A 20881-nucleotide genomic window follows, 5' to 3' on the forward strand; every position below is an offset into this window, starting at 1 on the left:
AAGTGTACATGGAATTTGAGTGGCATTATTAAAACATGGCCGTGTAGATATCACTTCCCTTTAGGTCAGCACTCAAAACGAATATTTCAGATGCGGCCCCACCAATCTCTCTTTAGTACCTGTAAGCATGGTTTTAAATTTCGTCCGAAATCCGAACCGAAACGTTCCTAAACTGAAATTGGCGAAACGTACCAAATTTTGGCCAAAATTTCGGCGAAATTTGGAAAAAAATATTAATTTTTTATTCCTTTCCCAAATTTCAAGGGCTAGGACCGAAATTTATGCCGAAACTGAAATTTCAAACCATGGTTATAAGTATGATAATCGTTGGCCCACATACATCAAGAAGGCCATCAATTTTTTTAGGGGAGTGTTATTTACGCCCTTTTTGATCACCAGGGACACCCAATGCCAGTGTACGGGGCATTCAAACCACTGGGTTTTTCTAACATCAAGTACATTAGCTCCCCTTTAGTCATTGACACACTGGAGCTGGGTGTCCCTTATGATCAAAAGGGACGTAAAGATCACTTCCCTTCTTTTATGGGTAAGTTAGGTGTAGGGGTAAGGAATTTCCCACAAAGGAAATGATATATTCGCCTCCTTTTCTTTCCCGGGCCACCTCCAAACTGAAACCGAAATTTAAAACCATGGAAAAGAGTAGTCATAAGTCAAAAATACACCGAGGAGGATGGCCCTGGGAAGGACAGGGGGCGAATATTATATCACTTCTACATCAAATTCATGAACTTGCTCAACAAGTTGCTGGGCCCCATTGCTATTGGTTTATCGAGGGTTTGACGACAACAATGACGATGCTTTCTAATGAAGAGTGACAAGATTCACGATATGTAATGCCGGGACATTCCTATGACAAATGACAAAACCCCACATTGTTCTCTTTTTGTCCCTTGTTGCAGAACCGAAAGTCACTTGCCGTGACAGAATTGAAAGTTCCTAATGACCTTGATCTCCAATTCACATTGTCAAACGTCATTATTCGGTTCTCATCATTTTCCTCCTTGAATAAGTTATCCACAGTTCTAGTCGAGAACAGTCCGAATGGATTGGCTATATCATACAACTAGGGTAGCCAATCCCAGGTATAGCTTACCCAAGAATGTCTATCTGCTCCTATATATAAATGGTGTCCTATAAGCATATGGTTAACACCGGAATAGACACATTTTACTTATAGGTTATCAATCATCCATTTGAGACTGTTAGATTGATTTGATTTCGGATCCATGGTCCATCAACTGTGGGTTCCTCTCATATGAAATGTTTCTAGTCAATGTACATAGGTCATACCTATTGTTGAGACTTGCGATTTAGGCGGGCACAACTAGGGCTAGTCTAGCTAGTAGACTAGTAGTTGATGCCGAGGTTCGTGTCATTTGCACTTACGGGTGTCAAGAGATTCACTTTGGGCTGGATCCATATGTGTTGGTCACAATCCATTCAAATCCTTTATTCGTGATTCGGAATGTTCTTCTGATCCTATTTCTCATGTCTTAACATTTCATATCTGACCATCCATCAGAGTGTCCTTGTAGATCCTACTTACAGTGTAGGGTGAGGGAGAGCTGAAACATTCACACTGTGCTGAGTTAGGGACTTAGTGTAAAATAGTTGGAAAAGGAATAGGGTAACTTGACACTTTGAATGACAAAATATTGAAAATAGAAATTGTTCAAAAAAAATGCATATGAATTAGTTTTACTAAACTACCCCTGAAATAATAATCAACGTTATAAAAATTGGAGGGTATTTTCGTAAACTAGTATAATAAAATCGGATTTAAAATTGTCTTGCTGGGTATTGTTAGTTGTTTGGATCCGATTGGAAATAATTTTAGATCCTATGAAAGGGTCCTTAAAATGTGTCCATATATCTTAGTAATTTGTTTAGATGCCGGATTAATCATATATATTCTGTGCCGGAGCAATGAACCTATGCAGTTAAGTTATGATTTGGATGGTCCATCAGACCACCTGGGTCCACCGCCTGGGTCCATTGACACCCCTATTTTGCATGAGTCCTTAATGGTGTGAACCATTCATTACAATATCCACGGGATGTTTGATAACCGTGTAAAAATGTTCATGGAATCCTTGTTTACCTAGTATAAGAGAGGGGCAAATAGAACCGGAGAGAGATCTAACGAGGCGGCATGACCATTGAGGATAGCATGGGATCCTGCAAAAAAAAAAAACTAAACTAAACTAAACAAGGAATTTTTTGCTTGTTTTTTTTTCTCTAGCCCCATCTCATGTTCTCCTTGCCCACAACCCTCTTAAATCTCTCTCACCACCCTCTGCCCCTTTTCTTGTGTTGGGTAAACGTTGATTCCATGATTTTTTTCTTTTATGGTTGATAAACATGCTTTCAAGATAACTCAATTGATGTGATTTTGGGTAGGGGTGCAACCAGGGAGTTTTTTCGTATTATTCATTTAATTCATAGGGGGGCCGTTCTCTCATAATAATAAAACTAGGGAATGTGTAGGTAATTACTCAAAAAGCTATTTTGAGTAGGGGGCAAATTGGGTCGTGTCGAGTTGAGCTTTTGCTAACAAATGAATTGGAATCAACCAAAATCTCACCCAATTTTAAGGTAAAAGCTGAGTCCAAACTCCCAAAACTCGCCCCGAATTGCACCCTAGTTTTGGAGCTACTCTTTTTCACGACGTAGGAGCTACCCAAGAATTTTCTTGGAATTTGTTAGGCAATTTTGCGGAAAGCCATTTGGCGGTTCACTTTTGCAGGAGAGAACAGCCACACAGGCCCACTTTTTAGTAGATTTCATTTAACTCATCACAGGAGCAAAACTGAACCACAAGATGACCTAGCAAATCCTTAAAACTAATATTACAATAAACCCCATATTTTGGATGCTTTCAAAATATAGTTTGGAGATTTATTTTTTATTTTTGTCTAAAAAAGGGGTGGGCATATCAGAACGATCGAGTGTAAATATCAATTCCTCTAAACTAATTAGTATTCAATAAATTTTCGGAGGGGGGTACTTTTGTAATTTGCAACAAATACAGGGGTGAGCTTAGTGTTTGTATGGTGATGTGGGAGGATGACCTCACCCATCAAAAGTTCAAAACCCAATTTTGACTGAGCTGGTAATTGGAATTTAGATCCTTCCCCTCAGTTCACGGTCTTCGATTTTCAGTCACACATGGGCCCACCTCAATCCGCTCATGGTCTTAAAATTTTGTCTTTTCAAAAGTTTTTATATATTATTTTCAAAAGTACCCACAAAGAAAAATCAACGGCACACGAGATCGTTTTCTGTCTCGATGCATTTAAGGGAGACTAATGGTCAAAAGAGAAGGGCTCGTGCGAACGAAAAACAATGAAATTCCACCTACTCACGTTTGCCTTTTCCACGACCTCCGAAGCTACCTGGAAACTTCTATGTTTGATTGTGGTTATTTACCTCTTGAGAGTGTGCCTTCAGATAATAATGGTAATGGTTGTCAGTCATTACCAATATAGAGAGGGAAGAGAGAAATAACACCGTTCGTAAAGAAATTCAAGCAAAATTTCACCATTTTGTAGATTTTGGCTTGAATTTCTAAAGGAGAAGCTAAGGTTGACACGTTTGCTGGGAGTCTCCGGGGATTTAAATGCTATATTGGGGCAACCAAATAAGGAATTTTGCTTGTGTACCACACAAATGCCAAGAAAAATCCTTAAAGCCTCCCTGGCTTTTTGTACGACCCAACACACTCGTCGACAACTCTCTCTCTCTCTCTCTCTCTCTCTCTCTCTCTCAATATGAGAAACCCTGAGAAACATAATTTGGGCCCACATACAAGATGTCAGAATCATCTGGATCGTTCATCAGAGGGCCCCCTAACTTATAGATGGCATAGGAAGAGAATCACGCTGTTAGAATGTTTCTAACCGCTTGATCTTTGAAACTGAATTTGGACCATTGCTCGGTCATTATTTTTCTTAATTGTCCCTCTAGAAGTTGTTGATCAAACCCTGTGGCAATTGCGATTTCCAGATTGTTTCATCTCGACCACAAGATTAGCGAAAGAAGAGGGCCCCAATCACACTGATGTCAGGTGGGTGGGACCAGATTAATTAGGCTTCTCTTTCCTTTATTCTTGTCGTTTTAGTTGAGCATTGGAGCCCAAGAGAAAATAAATTGTTGGGTTTTCTTGCGTGATTAATGGTTTGTAATGATTGAGAGAAAATCACATATATCATAGTGTTTTAATAGCATACTTAACTTTATTGTATTGACATGAAAGAGACCTAAATTCATTTCTCTAACACTCTTTTCGCTAGCTCCCTAAACCCTATATGAAAAATTAGATGGGAGCTGATAACTCCAAGTCATCTCTAATACATTAGTGTTCTAATAACATAGGTATGGCCCTACCCCCCTTTGAAGGGAACAAGACAAGGGAAGAATCAGTGTATTTTTCTTTTTGTTAGACACCTATTTCATTTCCTGTCTATTATGCATTTTCCATCTTATTTGCTCTGTATATGACTCTCTCTCTCTCTCTCTCTCTCTCTCTATATATATATATATATATATATATATATATATATATATATAGAGAGAGAGAGAGAGAGAGAGAGAAAGAGAGAGAACGGTTACAGTAGGGGCCACATTATTTGGGTGATCCAAACCATTCATTTTTAAGGCCCTCACATAGATATACAATGTTGTTAATAACCTTATTATCTCTTAAGAAGCTTCAATTGTTACTCTCTCTAGGTGTCTCCTAAATAGATTGGGCACCCAACTATTTCTTACATACATGCAAGTGAACATTTGATGCTCTATGAAATTTGAGTGGGTAGGACCAACCGTGCGATGCACGGTTTGGCTGTCATTTAAGACAAATGAAATTTGAAAATTAATTAAAGTAAAATATAGATAAGAGAAATAATGTTTTGAAATAAAGCAAGACAATTGATTTAGAAGTGCAATAGATCGAATTGCAAGAGGGAAAAGGGCGGTCCAAGCTTGGCTTCGTTTCCACTTCTCCAATCTCTCGCGCGCCGTAAAATGACTCAAACTCAATTTGAAATATAAAAAGGAGGCTAAGAATTTTTTTAGGGAAGATCCGTGTAGTCACAAAAGAACCAATAAGAGAGAACCAATTAAAGAGATTAGGGAACACAATGGAAAACAAATAGGAGGTTAAGAAACTTTTTAGGGAAGATCAGCGTAGTCACAAAAGAACCAATCAGATCTCCACCTCCATTCGTGGAGCCATTCCTGATTCAGAGAAGGAGTAGGATTTCATTGCCAAAAAGTATATGAAGGCAGTTGAGGAGTTATTTCAGGGATCATCAAAGGCACTTGCAAGCACCTTAATGATGAAGATGATTACGGGACGATACGACGGTCACAGTGGTGTCAGGGAACATATCATGAGGATGAACGATATGGTTTCCCAGTTGAAAAAGAGGGACATGGAAATCTCTGAGGATTTCCTCGTTCACTTCATTATGACTTCCCTTCCTTCACAGTTCAGTCCATTCAAGATAAACTATAACACCCTGAAGGAGAAGTGGAAGATGAACGAGTTGATAGCCATGTGCGTCCAAGAGAAAGAAAGGCTGAGGACTGAACAACCTGAAAGTGCTCATTTCACTACCATTGGACCTTCCAAAGCTCAGTTCAAGAAGAAAGGCAAGAAGAGGGTTTCTAGGCGAGATGAAGGGTGGTATCAGCCTATCAGGTGCCATTTTTGCCACAAACTTGGCCATATCAAGAAAGAATGTGCCAAATATGAAGCATGGCTGAAAAAGAAATGTAATCTTTTAGTTTTTGTTTCTCATGAATCCTTTCTAGTAGACACTCTCTACAAATGCCACGTGTGCACTGTCATTGTCTAGCTAATCGAGCTCAATGTATTTGTTTTACTTTTTAATGTTTAATACCAGTATATTTATATATAAATTAACTATATATAGCTGATAATTGATTTAGTTTCATGGATATATCATGTTGCCAATGAATTCGGGGTAAACTATTTTGTGACAAAAGCCAAAAATAAGAAGAGAAACAAACACAAATAAAAACTAAGCTCTTAACGCCAACACAAATGTTTTTCAGAGAATATGAATCAGATAAGTCTTCGATATAAAAAATAAAAAATAAAAATTAAATGAAAATCACCCACCTCGAAGAGCAGAAATTGCCTTGGTTGCTCTCCAATTTGCAAGAGATAAAGGAAATGGCAATTGAAACTGATCAGTCATGGGTCCCGGCATGGATGGGCCATTGGCCAAAATTACATCAATATCCAAACAACGTAGGCCCTGTTTGTTTTGGATTTTGAGAACCGATTGTGAGTCCAAAACTGATTATTCAACTCAAAATTAAACGTAAATTTGAGTCCATTTATCAGTTTCGGACTCACAATCTGTTCCCAAAATCCAAAACAAACAGGACTTGAATTTATGTTTAATTCTAAACCCAACAAAGTTTTGGACTGGCAATCGATTCTCAAAATCCAAAAAAAAAGAAGAACAAGGCCTTAAACGATATCCTACAGTTAGAATTTTAAAATGAAAGCCATCAATAGCTAATATTCAATATACAAATTGAATGGTTGGGATCATCTAAATTGAATTTCCATCCACATCTCTCTCTCTCTCTCTCTCTCTCTCTCTCTCTCTACACATCCATACTCCACTAATTGTAGCTCACCGCAATCCTTACCATACGTAGGCTTACAATGAGGACAAGGACAGTCCTCACCAATCAACTCGGATTTTTCAACCATTCAACAATAAGGTTGCTCCATTGTGGCCTGGTGGTGACGGGTTCAAGCCACGGAAACAGTCTCTCTGCAAAGCAGGGGTAAAGCTGCATGCATCTAGCCTTCCCCAGACCCGCAATGGCGGGAGCCTCATGCACTGAGTCGCCCTTTTTGAATGTGTACCATTAGCTAATTTTCATTCAACAACCAATCATCCGATTTTTACGGCCATCTGGCCTTTGCGTCAAATAAAATTTTAAAATGATTAAAGATTATTTACTGGAAATAAAACCCTAATCAGTCACACAAGCTTTCTTGTGCTTCTTTCTTTCCTCTGCAAAAATTACACTGAGAAATAGTGGTGTCAAAACGATGCTTGCTATTTCTAGGTCCGTTCTGAAATGATTTCAAACCTTACTATATAGATATAAATCAAAAGATGATAAGGTAAATAACTAAGAGGGTTAAAGGATTCGATATGACAATGCTAAGAGGAGATCAGCATGCTCAACAGACATAGTATAAATACTAGGACACCACCCCTATCCACTAGGCACTGTGCTTAGACCAAATGGTTTGCACTAGCGATTCGAGCATTTGAGAAAATAGGAAGCAAAACAGGTAATCTTTCCCATTAGTTCGCTACAACATGCAAGTTTTTTTTTTTTTTTTTTTTTTGAGAGGTAACAAGCTTTTATTCAAAATAGAAAACCGTAGTACAAAAGGGGAAAAGCTGTCCCCAGCGATTACAACCCTACACTACCCGAACGAGCAGGGAATAATACCCAGGCTGGCCAACAAAGACAAGCAGATTAAGAACATGATCACACAAACAAACAAAAATAAAAATAAAAATAAAGGTCAAATCGATGAAGATGGGTCAGTAGCCCGATTATCCAACGCCCTCTTGGGGAAGGCATTGTACCACCACCAGGGGCGATGCCAGAAATTTTCAACAGGGGGGCAAAAATTATAGTAATTTTTTTTCTCCAAACAAATGAAAACAATATTATAGTTTCCAAAAAAAACCCTCATATATATTCCATCACCAACATACATTGAGGTAAACAAAAATGACATCTTACAATTTTAGAGTGCAAAACCTAATAACATGACCATAAAAAAATTTTATAGGCTTCTTCGACGCGGTCTCATTTTTTGGAAACGACACATGATTGTCTCATCATCGATGTTACCAAAAATATCCTTCTCAACATATGGAATCAAGCAATCGGCCATAAATTGATCCGACATTCTATTGCGTAATCGATTCTTCAAGATCTTCATGGCAGAAAAAGCCCTCTCAACGGTTGCAGTTGCGATTGGTAAAATTAGTACCAATATGATGAGCTTGTAAACAAGTGGATACACGGCATGCTTTCCCTTTTCAACCATTTTTTCAGCAAGATCTCCAATTCCTTTCAAATTCACAAAGTGAGTATTAGACCTCATATCAAAAATATATGTTTCAAGTTGGTTGTCTAATTCTTTTGTAGAATATTGAATTTCTGAAAATTCTTTTAGATAAAACTTAGAGAGTCGAATCAACTTCTCTTTATCAAATGTATAAAATGAATCACTTGGATTCAAACATGCTACACATAGAAGCAACTCTGTATTTGCTTCATTGAAACGACTATTGAGCGGTCCACCACCACACTTTCCATCTCCAGATTCTCCACCCCTTTCTTCGCCAAACAATCCGCCTTGCCACTGGCTGATCTTTTCATATGCTTGAATTGCGGATTAATTAAGCGCACCAAATCTTTAATCTCAGCTATAGTATCTTCAAGATGCCAAGGTCCTTTGATCTTATTAGATGCCCAAGCCAGCGCATTCGAGGAGTCTCCTTCAATGATAAGGGGACCTAAATTATGCTTCACATATCATCTTAAACCATAAAGCAGTACCTTTGCTTCAGCTTAATTTAGATCACATACCCCAATCGGTCCCAAAAATGACATTAAAACTTCACCTTTAGGGTCACGTATTAAACCTCCAATACCGACATAACCTGGATTGCCAATTGAGCTTCCATCAAAGTTCAACTCGACCAAACCTACCAGAGGTGGATTGCACTTTGGTAAGATTTTCTCTTTGCTTCCCCCCCCCCAATAACTGCACGCCAATTTTTAAGCATGTCTCCCATACGGTAACTAAAGCCAATCTTTTCTCTTGCCCATGTTATCATATCTAACTCAGTCTCAAGAGCTACAAGACCCCACCTCTTCTCCTTCTCTTCAAATATCCTGATGTTTCTCTGTTTCCAAATGCGCCAGATCACTACGTAGGGAATTATCTTCCACATAGACATACCTACACATCCAAAATGTCCTCCTACCCAATGTAATAAGACCTTCTTGATTGTCTTTTGAAAGACCAATGAAATGCAAAAAGTTTTATTGCTTCTTGCCAAAGCCTATAAGAAAAATGACAATGCAATAATAGGTGCTCCAGGGATTCCTCCTCCATCCTGCAAAGAGTGCACCACTTGCTAATCAGAATTTTCTTTTTTTGCTGCGATCACAAGTATCGATGCTTCCATGCATGACAGTGCATGCGAAAGCTACTACCCTCGGAGGGGCAATAGATTTCCATATTTTTGCTCGACTGGACCTTCCCTGATACAATCTTTCATCCTGTAGAAAAAAGATTTAGTAGAAAAAACCTATTGGGAATCAGGGATCCATGCTCTATGGTCAGACTCATGGGGGGAAACAGTAGCACGAATTTAGGAGACCAAGTAAGGAAGAAAGACTCGCTATTTCCTCATTTTAAGGTTTCTTCTAAGCCTAATATACCAAAACATCTCCCAATATCCCTTCCCCTTACCAAATATTCACAAACTCTAGACTCGCTATTGGACTCTAGACGGTTTAGGTTCGGAAAAGCATGACACAAACGGGAATTTCCAACCCAAAGATCCACCCAAAAACAAACCCGATTTCCCCTTCCCACTCTAAACCTAACAAGAGATTCAAATTAGACAGGAGAAACACAAATAGACTTCCATGCTCCTGAACCTTTTCCTATTACCGGGTTCCTACTTTCCCAATCCCGCTCATATTTATTCCTAATAATTTTATGCCAAAGAGCTTCCTTTTCTTCGCCAAATCACCACAACCATTTGCCTAACAAGGCTTTGTTACATTAGTCTGATTTGGGGAAATGGGTGGAGAATTTCTACTCAGATAAAGGCCCTTGAAGTAGCCTTTGTTCTCGGCTTTAGATAATAGAAGACAATGCTTCCGTAATCATGATGAAAATATATGGGGATAATGGGTCTCCTTGCCTTAAGCCCCGGGAGAATCCACAGAATCCGGCAGGAGAGCCATTGAGGAGAATGGAAAAAGACGATGAAGAAATGTATGAGGATACCCACCTTCTAATCCACATGGTCGTAGGCTTTTTCCAAATCAATTTTGGCCATGATTCCGGCTCCATCTCTCTTCATTGTGTCAAGAATCTCATTTGCTATGAGGATGCGATCAAGAATTTGTCAATCTTCAACAAAATCTCCTTGGAAATTGGATATTATGTCTCCCATAACTCCTTTCAATCTTCTAGCAAGAACTTTGGCCAATAGTTTAAACGAGGCCAATCGGCCTAAAATCATTTATCTCAATTGCCCCTTCTTTTTTTTGGTATGAGGGTAGCGAATGTAGTATTTGCTTCCTTGTTTAATCTTCCCCTTTCATAGGGAAGATTAGGCAACATGCAAGTGTTAACTGCCAATATTATCGCCCAATTAACTCAAGGCATTGTAGATGTTGATTTATGTTGATAGTATTGATCTTTTCTTCTTATTCAATTATTTAAAAAAAAATTGTAGTCCTTGTGTTTTGGTTACAAGTCTTATTTGAGTACGGGGAATTAGTAGTCAGTTTAACCGGACGAGCATAAAGAGTTTGGATGAAGATATGATCCTCGTTCCGGGATTTACACCAAATCTCTTTATGCTCATCCGGTTAAACTGACTACTATGCACCACTTAGAATTTCTTGCTCTTCTCTGCCAGAAAGTATGGAGCCAATAGGCAAATCAACTGGCATTTCTTCCTTTGCTGTCTACATGAGGCACATGCTAGGTTGGCAACCCCATTTTCTCCATATTAGTACAAAGAACTAAATCCACCACTGCTTTTGTTCTTTCTCCATCTAGCTATTGTTTACAAAAGAAACCTTTGGAAACAAAAAAATGGAAAGTAGAAAAAGGAAAAAAAGAGAGAGAGGAGGAGGCAGAAAACAAGAAGACAAGTACCATTATGTTTTCCCCAGGCTGAAAATGTTTGCATTTAACTCATCCAAACAGAGGCATTTCACAGCTCATGAAAACTAAACATCATGAAAGTTCATCAGACAAGCATGTAACAGAAAATGATCTTCAAGATTTGCCAAAAAAAAAAGCATTCTACTTGCATGTAGTTCAGCACATGGATAAGCTTCCTAGGCTCCTAGGTGACCGTCAGTAGATATATTCAAAACAGAAAAGTTCATGAAAAACATCCAGACATGAGCAGCTAGTTCTTATGCAAATACCTCATTATATGAAACCCAATCATACTACGAGAAAAAGCTGATTTTCAGGAAACTGACTCTAACCCATAGAAAACATCAGACTAAAGACAAGCCGAAATCAGAAAATGCCCATGGAGATTCATAGAACAGAACCTTTTCTTACTTAACAAGCTTTTTCCTTATTGCCTTCCCACAATAACACTCGAATCCCCGATCACACTAGCAAATATAGAAAGACAAAAAGCACATCATGCAAGCATTCACTTTTATTGTGATATGTTTTGCGGCCAACACATTCCTAAGATGTTCATACCGATCTCTCTCTTTCGATTATGGTACTGAGGTTGGTCTTATAAAAAGATAATTAATCTGATGTGCATCACATCGAGTACACCAAGAGTTTTCTAAAAAAAAATTAATATCGTTAGTAGTATTATGCAATACAGAATACAAGTATATACAAAAGATAAGTTGAAGTAAAACATTTTTGCTCAAAAGATCACTTCTTTGTATCCTGCTCATTCAGAGTTGGTTCATTCAATCTCGGGAAATCATTCCCTTATTTAAGTACTGCTTTGGGGAGCATATGAAATTGTCTACTAATTGTTTTCCCCAAATGCCCATAACAAGTTTTCACCGTGTTATTTTTCAGACTGATATGAAAACAATGCCACAATTTCTTTTATCGTGATATGTTTTATGGCCTCCAACACACATTTTTCACTAAGAAGGCTATAAAATCTTCTAAATCCTAACTAAGAATTACCTAAGAAATACATGTAGACTCATTACCATTGCATAATGTAGACAGTTACTCTTTCCTAGACTCGTTACTATTGGTTGAGGGCTATTTGTCTTAAGTATTTGCAATGATACCATGCTCCTAGGCCAGCCACAATAAAAGACAGAAACATGACTATGAAGTCTATGCCGTCGTCATCATCCTCGTTCACTCTTTCCTACTCTTGCACACTTTTGACTCAATCTCAAATTATTCGGATTACAACGTACTCCTACCTTTCAAAAAAAAAAAAATTGCTCAAAAACAAGAAATCATTTCACGTTGTAAATTATGTTACCAACGTATATGCTAACACCAACTAATAGGAACTAAGTATACTGTAGTAACAACAGGAACATTAAGCTCAACCTTCAAGAAATTCTGCAAGCTAACACACCGCTGATTTTTCAAGAGCTCAAGCCATAAGTCAAGTCAAAATGTGATATTAGAACTAAAATCATACAGTTCCTACAAATATTCAGATTAGACTATTCAAGATAGCAGCCTACAGCAAAAATATAGCATCCAAGATCATGTTCAAATTTAACAAGCTGAACTAAGATATGTTAGACAAGGAAGTGAAATTTCAGATCATGTCTATCAAATCAGAACCATATGCTGGAATAAGAGTTAAAAACTGAAATCACATACACTTAATCAACAAGACAAGCACTCAATATGTAGCAAGGTTCAACAATCACAGAAGTGTCACCTGTTGGGAAAACGAAGAGTCAGATCAAGGTTCTATACAATCAAAGCTCTTATTAAAAATTTCGGCACAGATCATGCATCAATATTGTTGTAATCTTAAATAGGGAGATGCAGATCATGCATCAATATTGTTGTAATATTAAATAGGGAGATGCTCAGCAGTTGACTACTCAAGCAATATATCTAAGTTGATCGCACTCAAATGTGAGAATATGGATAGCAAGCAAAACAGGACATACAGTTCATTTATGTCAGCAGATTTTCATGGAATTCATTTCTCGAGAATCAACACATGCCAACATACATAAGATTTCAGTTTGAGAACTTTTCATGGAACCTTAAGACTTTTGAATTAAAACATGCAATCCTTTAGTGATAGGCACAAGAATGCACACATGTCAAAGCACTAACTACAAAGAAAAGAATATAAAAAATACTCATTATGGTCGTAGTATGGATTATGGGTACTCTAAGTCAAAATTAAGAATCCATGCTGATTGAATTGACATTCCATAAGCATTTAGCAATTCCCAAAAAACTATTAAAATTCATCAAACAGAAAAAATAAAAAAGTGGGTTTATGAATTTCACTAGAATGACTGATAAAAAACGCCCCATTAACGCAAGGGATTTCAAATAGAGTGAAGTACTATCAATTGAATTGAGAGAACTGTCAGAAGTTATCTATAGCATCAGCTGCCAGAAATAGCATACAAATACAAGACCTGAACTATGATGCCAAGACACAAAAAACTCAACAATTCATATTTTTCCCATCTCTGGCTGTGGGTGAATCTTCCTAAGTTATAAAGAAAGGTCAATTCACATCACATGTATATCATCAAGCTTTGTTGAGACCTTATCAGCCAAATCAGGCTGGGTCCCACGACAGGTTATGAGATTAAGGTGGGAGTTGTGGGACTATCACCCAAAGATGTTCCATCATTATTATGGCTTTCTGTGTATTGGCGAAGTACCTAATATTTAGTATCACAGCACTGTCATGTGTTCGACCTTCGGAGAGAACAGCTTGGAAAGGGTTGCATAATAAAAAAAAATACACTGAGAAAAGCTACAACAAAATGAGCCCCTGCATGAGAGGCAATATCTAAAATGGGCTATCAGGAATAAAAGGCCAAAGTGAAAGCCATCACAGAGTGGGCCCCCGAGTATTACGAATGCAGAAGCATGGTGGAATGTTATAATCCTAAGTGAGGGTCTAACAGTCTGCCTAGGTATAGAAGTAGGTGGGACTTAGCCCGGTATAAGACAGGTTTAGTAGGTCTAACCTAACATGTTCCATCAATCTTGAGGTGTTTGGCGCAGTGGTTAGGTGCCTAACAGACTAGATATTGAGATGATGATTTTGTAGAAGATTTGGATTTAACTGCTTGCTAAAACGGTTTTGCTAGAGGATGATTCAGTCTAAATTTAGTGAGACATGTCATTTGATGATGGGTAAGGCCCACAGAAGATTAGACTAGAAAAACATGAACTTATGCTTGATGGTAGTGACCACCGGTAGACAATACATGTTCCTAAATGCTAATGCTATGTTAAATGAGTCATCTTCCTTGTTTTTGAAGCCAAATAAAGTTAAAAGAGACTTAAAAACTTTAGCATTTGGTCCACAATCCACATAAGTAATAAAATCATGACTTCAAAGAAAAGCCTAAATCATCTGCATAGAGAAAGTTTGCTGCTCCAACAAAAGAACCCAATTGCCTCTTAATTTCTAGATTGTACATGCGCCTTTATTTCTAACCATCTGTTTATAGCCCACATATCGAATGGTTAAAAACTTAAAATTGCCCAATATGTGTAAACTTTACTCAGACCACTGCCTCATTTTTTTACTGTTCCTCTGGTAAACCTTATGCCATTATTTAAGATTGATTAATTTGGATGGTTAGGATCATCCAGCGGTGACGATGTCTTTTTTATGTATTACAGGGACCAACAAAGGAGTGGCCTGAATCATTAACATTTTGATCCCTACACACCTTATAGTTCCTCCATTAAACACCATACTTCCTCCATTAAATTACAGGTCTTTAGACACCTTGCTTTAATAATTAGGAAACATCAGGCTTTAATTAAAAACACTCATTAGTCAAATTCTATCTTTAAATTCCATGGATAATAACACCTTCTGGTGTTGCTTCGTTGTCAAGTTGCAAAAGCAAGAGATTATTATCTAATAATGGGCGTCATCAAGAGGTTGATGACTGATGACTAGGTAGAAAGTCACTTTTATGATCAATGGTAAAAAGGCAATTTTTGGGTGTTACACAAGGATGTAAGGGGGTATGTAAGTGAAATCAAGACCGTTGATCATGTAGAACATCATGGGGTGACCCACATGATGTTAGTCCCATCCTAAACGGGCATAGAATGCCTAAGATAAAGGACTACAAATAATCAACGGTTTAGCTTGTCTTTGTGGAACCCTAAACAAGGCTTGATGAATTAAGAGCTTAGGATCATCACGATTAAGGTGTTTTGTCAGGACTTATATTTGCCTTTCGGATCAACGATCTGATCACATAAATGAGAAGAAATGAGACCCAATAGATGTCTTCGAAGAAGCATAACAATGACTTTCCTTTATCATTTTCCTATTAGAAAGATGCGTTACTATTGATGATAATATGTGCATGTCTTCATATAATAACCGTTTTTCATGACATTGATAGGACGCTCTTCCATTACTCATATCTAGGGGTGTAAATGGATATTCGGAAATACGATTACCGTCCGCATTTTGAACTCGTTTAAAACGAATATTATCCGAATCCATTTCAAGCGAATATTATCCGAATCCGTTTATGAGATATCCGGCTCTTAGCGGATACGAATCTGGTAAAAGGTATATCCGATCCGTTTAATATCCGAATCCGAGAAGTACATCCTTTTTTTATTATTAATAATATCATTAATATTTATTTTTAGCAATGACACACTATCTTTTGTTTCTAAAAGAAAATTCTTCTAAAAGAAAAGTTAATTTTCTTTTCAGAAAAAAAAAAAACAAAAAAACAATAGCAAAACGTATTTTGGGTGGGAAATGGAGTAATCTCTCATTTTAAGAACATTCTTGGAGTTTGGTATGACTTCTTTATAAAGCAACAAATGTGGGCTATAGGATGAAAGAGACAAATAGATGATGACGATTGAAAGAAGATGGCATAGTTTCTAGAGAATTCTAAAGCAAAAGGGCCATCTAGGTCATTGATGGTAAATGGACGGCTAGGATCAATTTTTCAACTTAGGGCTATATAAAAACCCAAAATGCAATTGAAAGAGGGGACTTCTAAGGTTTGCAATGAGGAGAAAGGAGGAGGCCGAGACACCATCTCTGACATTCCTTGGTGGCCCACCTCCCAACAAAATCTACCGCTGCCCCTCTCCACCTTCTCACGGCCACCTCCATCATCGCCAGTCATGGTTTTAAATTTCGACCGAAATCCGAAACCGACACCGAAATCACCCAAAATCGAAACGGTCATTTATTTCGGTCGAAATTTCAATTTTTCCGAAATTTTCCCCAATAAATCTGTTTTTTTTTTAAATATTAATTTAATATTTCACCGAAATTTAATATTGAATAAAATATTAATTTCGGGTTTTGTACAAGTTTTCGGTCGAAATTTCAAAATTTCAAGGTCCGAAACCGGTACCGAAACCAAAATTTTAATCCTTGCCGCCAGTCACCTCCATCTCTAACCCAATCCCCATCTCCATCCCCATTTCTCATCATCTTCTACCATCAGCACTCCCACTTCCCCTGTTCAAAAAAGCCCAAACTTATTCCATCATATACATAAAAAGAAAAAAGAAAAAAACCCAAAGACCACTACCAACACCATCCATCCCCACCACCCCTCTCTCTCTCTCTCTCTCTCTCTCTCTCTGCCTCTGTTTTAAAAGGAAGAAGAGGATCTCATATATTTTAGGGTTTGAGAGTTAATTTTGTGAAGAGAATGTAGAGGTCTGGTTTTAGGGTTTGGAAAATTCATTCGAGGAGTAAGGAGGAGAAGAAAGATGAAGTGCTGTAATAAAATGTTCAAATTTACCGGATAAACGGATACGGATAATATCCGAATTCGAACAATATCCGCCGGAATTGAATTCGGTAATAGATATTAAATATCGGTCGAATTCGGATAGTGCATACTGTAATCGAATTCGGATATAACCATATCAGCTTCGAATTCGATCCGTTTATACTCCTACTCATATCCAGTTTTGGGCACATGGTTAGAATGGTTAGAATAATCCTATGGAGCTTATTTTTTGGGTACACCCTATCTATGTGAGGGCCCATCACATGCGCTTTGGATCACCCAAACAATGTGACTCCCACTTTATCTTAAGCTAGTGTGTAGATAACTTATCTACATTAGTGTGTAAAAACTCTTTTCTCATTTATAAAAAAGGTCAACTTAAACAGAGGATATAACATAAACCGAGAAAATCCCATTACAAGTGGGGGACTGATAGGACTCGTCCCTGAATAAATGTTTAGAAATTTAAAAACAGCGTGCACGGTCATCAACTGCATTTGGATCATTGAAGAAATTCTCTCCAATAATAATTCTACCAGCCCATAAGTTTGCAAAGAAAAGTATAGCGAATCTATTATGTTATTCTTGAAATGTCCAATCTTTCCAGTGCAAATTTGAAACCTACTATACCAAATTTGAAACACAATATAACAATTTCTTTGAGGGAAATGATATTTATGCCCCCTTTGCTTCCCCGGGTCACCCGCTTCTAGTGTCAAAAGAGCAGTGGTAAATACACTAACGGGGTTGGCTTGGGGTTCCTTTTCATTTAAAAAAGACCATTGATTCGGAGTTTGAGACACACATGTAAGAAGAGAAGAATGAGACCAATGTTTGTTGGATGGATTTGGATTCTAAAAACTGAATAAAATAACCCTAAATCAGAACTAAATTTTATCTGGTTAGAGACACAAGTGCATTTTCCTAGTAATAATCAGTGAAACAGAAAGTATATGGTCTAGTTATTAGAGCAAACATACGTACATTTGTACTTTAACCCTTCAAATAATACTCATGGGACCCGTTGTACAATAAGTCAAGCTGCGGATATAGTGGGTGCCCGACAGTCACACCCCAAAAATCTCGAAAATCAGAATTCTGTTCCAGCGGACGGATTCTTGTCCCGTTTAAAGTGCTTCACTAATATATATATATATATATATACACATACAGAGAGAGAGAGAACATTTCCTACACACTTGTGTAGGTAAGTTACCTACACACTACCTTAAAATACAGTGGGGGCCCATATTGTTTGGGTGATCCAAACAATTCATTTGAATGGTCCTCACATAGATAGGGTGTCCACAAAAAATCAGATCCATAGGATCATCCCAACCCTACGATTTGTGGAGGTAAAATGGACATGTATAAACCTTCACAAATTAGTCCATTTTTTCCCTCCATAGTTTGAATGGTTAGGATGATCCTATGGATCTGATTTTTTGTGGACACCCTATCTATGTGGGGACCATTCAAATGAATGGTTTGGATCACCCAAACAATGTGGGCCCCCACTGTATTTTAAGGTAGTGTGTAGGTAACTTACCTACACAAGTGTGTAGGAAATGTTCTCTCATATATATATATATATATATATATATATATATATATATATATATATATATATATATATGATCAATTACTGTTGCATGCTGGAGAGTTGAAAAAATGACGAGAAAATGTTGAGTTTTGAAAAAACACTAACAAATGCTACTTTATTAAAAAAGAACTTTTTATGACGAAAATACCCATAACCTCACTTTATCTTCCTCTTCTTTGTTTTTACACTTTATCTTCTCCGGCGATAAAAGCCTTCTTCTCCGGCGAAACATCTTCATTAGAAGGAGTTCTCTAGAGACGCTCATTTCTCATTTTCTTTTTCTTCCTCCAAATATCCAAAATCTCATTATCTTTGTAAGTATTTCCCCTTTTCTAGTGGTTGTAGCCAAAATCAGTTGCCCAAAGAGCTTTCACTAGGCAAAAGGGTAGTGGAAGCCAAAATGGTACTCGAAGCAAAATGTAAGTTAGGCAAAAATGATAGTCGAAGCCCAAAAAATGCTAGTTGAAGCCAAAAAAAGTTACTCCAAGCCAAAAATGATAATCGAATCCAAAAAATAATAGTCGAAGCAAAAAAAAATGATAGTCGAAGCCAACAAATATTTCTTGAAGCTAAAATATATTAGTTAAAGACAAAAAAAGTTCCAAATGTTACTGGAATTTAAAAGTTTTAGTCGCAACCAAAAACATGTTAGTCGAAGCAAAAAACCAGTTATTTGAAGCCTAAAAAACTTTAGTCGAAGCGAAAAACACAACGGCGAATGTTACAGGAAACACATTTTTCACTTCGACCAAGTAATTTTTGACTTCGACCAAGTAAATTTTAGCTTCGAATATCCTGTTTTAGCTTCGAGTACCTGTTTTTGCGTTGAGAAGAAGAGGGGGAGATCTCTGAAAATAACTAATCATTTGATGTCCATTGGATAGCACGAAAATGATGAACATATGACTTTGCCATAGCATCTCTTTTACAAGTTTAGAAGTTAAGAGAGGTAGTGGAGTTTTCCATTAGCCACAGTAACACAACAAAAAATTATCAAATGGGGTTTCTCAACATGTTCATAATCCAATTTCTCCTTCTCATCTTCCCATTCTATTTTATTCCTCTGCTCACATGACGATATAAACACTGATAGATCGGTGCTCTTGGCTTTCAGGAAAGGCATAGTTGTTGATCTTCAGAATCCCTTAGGACAAAGGAGCATATGCTGCCAGAGAAATGAGATGTTTCGCCGGAGAAGAAGGCTTCTATCGCCGGAAAATCTCGTCGTTTCACACAAAATGCGTTGGAGTAAAATCTAGAAATGAAAGTGTAAAACCTGCAAGTAAAAGAGTAAAATGGTAAAACCAAGAAGAGAAAGATTAAAGTAAGTTGAGGGGTATTTTCGTCCCTAGCAACATTTCTTTTAATAAAGTAGCATTTGTTAGTGTTTTTTCAAAACTCAACATTTTCTCTGTCATTTTTTCAACTGTCCAGCATGCAACAGTAATTGATCCACACACACACACACACACACACACACATATATATATATATATATATATATATATATATATATATATATATATGTATGAGAAAAAGGATTGTGAGCTTGAGCGTTGGAACCTTATGGTGAGCTTGAGCTCTCAAACCAATGAGGCCCACATTGTTAGGATGATCTAAAGCATTCACTAGAAAGGGCCTTACATAGATAGGGTGTGTACAAAAAATCAGCTCCATAGGATCATCCTAACCCATCCATTTGTGGAGGTCAAAATGGACAGACCACAAATCTGCCCATTTTTGCCCTCCACTTTTGGAGGGGTTAGGATGATTCAATGGAGCTGATTTTTGGTACACACCCTATCTATGATAGGGCCTTGCAAATGAATGGTTTGGATCCTCACAGAAATTGTGGGACCCATGTGATTGGTGCACTCAAGCGCACCATTTCCTATTAGAGCTTGAGCGCACGAACATATATATATATATATATATATATGAGGAAACTGTTGGTGAGCTTAAGCTCACCAAACTTATGATGAGCTAGCTTGCCCAATCACATGGGTCCCACATTTTGGGGAGTGATCCAAACCATTCATTTGCAAGGCTTTATCATAGATAGGGGGTGTACCAAAAATCAGCTCCATAGGATCATCCTAACCCCTCCATTTGTGGAGGACAAAAATGGGGCAGATTTGTGTCTGTCCATTTTTGTCCTCCACAAATGGAGGGGTTAGGATGATCCTATGGAGCTGATTTTTGGTACACCCCCCATCTATGTAAGGGACTTTCAAATGAATGGTTTGGATCATCCTAACAAAGTGGGCCCCCCATGTGATTGGGCAAGCTAGCTCACCAACAGTTTCCTCTATATATATATATATTTATATATATATAGAGAGAGAGAGAGAGTAGTGTTCCTGCGCAGCTGCTCCAATAGCTTACCTGAGTAGCTGCTTCAAAAACTCATGTGACCCACATTTTTTGGGTGATCCAAAGCATTCATTTGAA

Source organism: Tasmannia lanceolata, unplaced genomic scaffold, assembly GCF_043159265.1.
Source record: "Tasmannia lanceolata isolate RefF3 unplaced genomic scaffold, GAP_Taslan_0.1 ptg000013l, whole genome shotgun sequence".
Classification (NCBI taxonomy): Eukaryota; Viridiplantae; Streptophyta; class Magnoliopsida; order Canellales; family Winteraceae; genus Tasmannia; species Tasmannia lanceolata.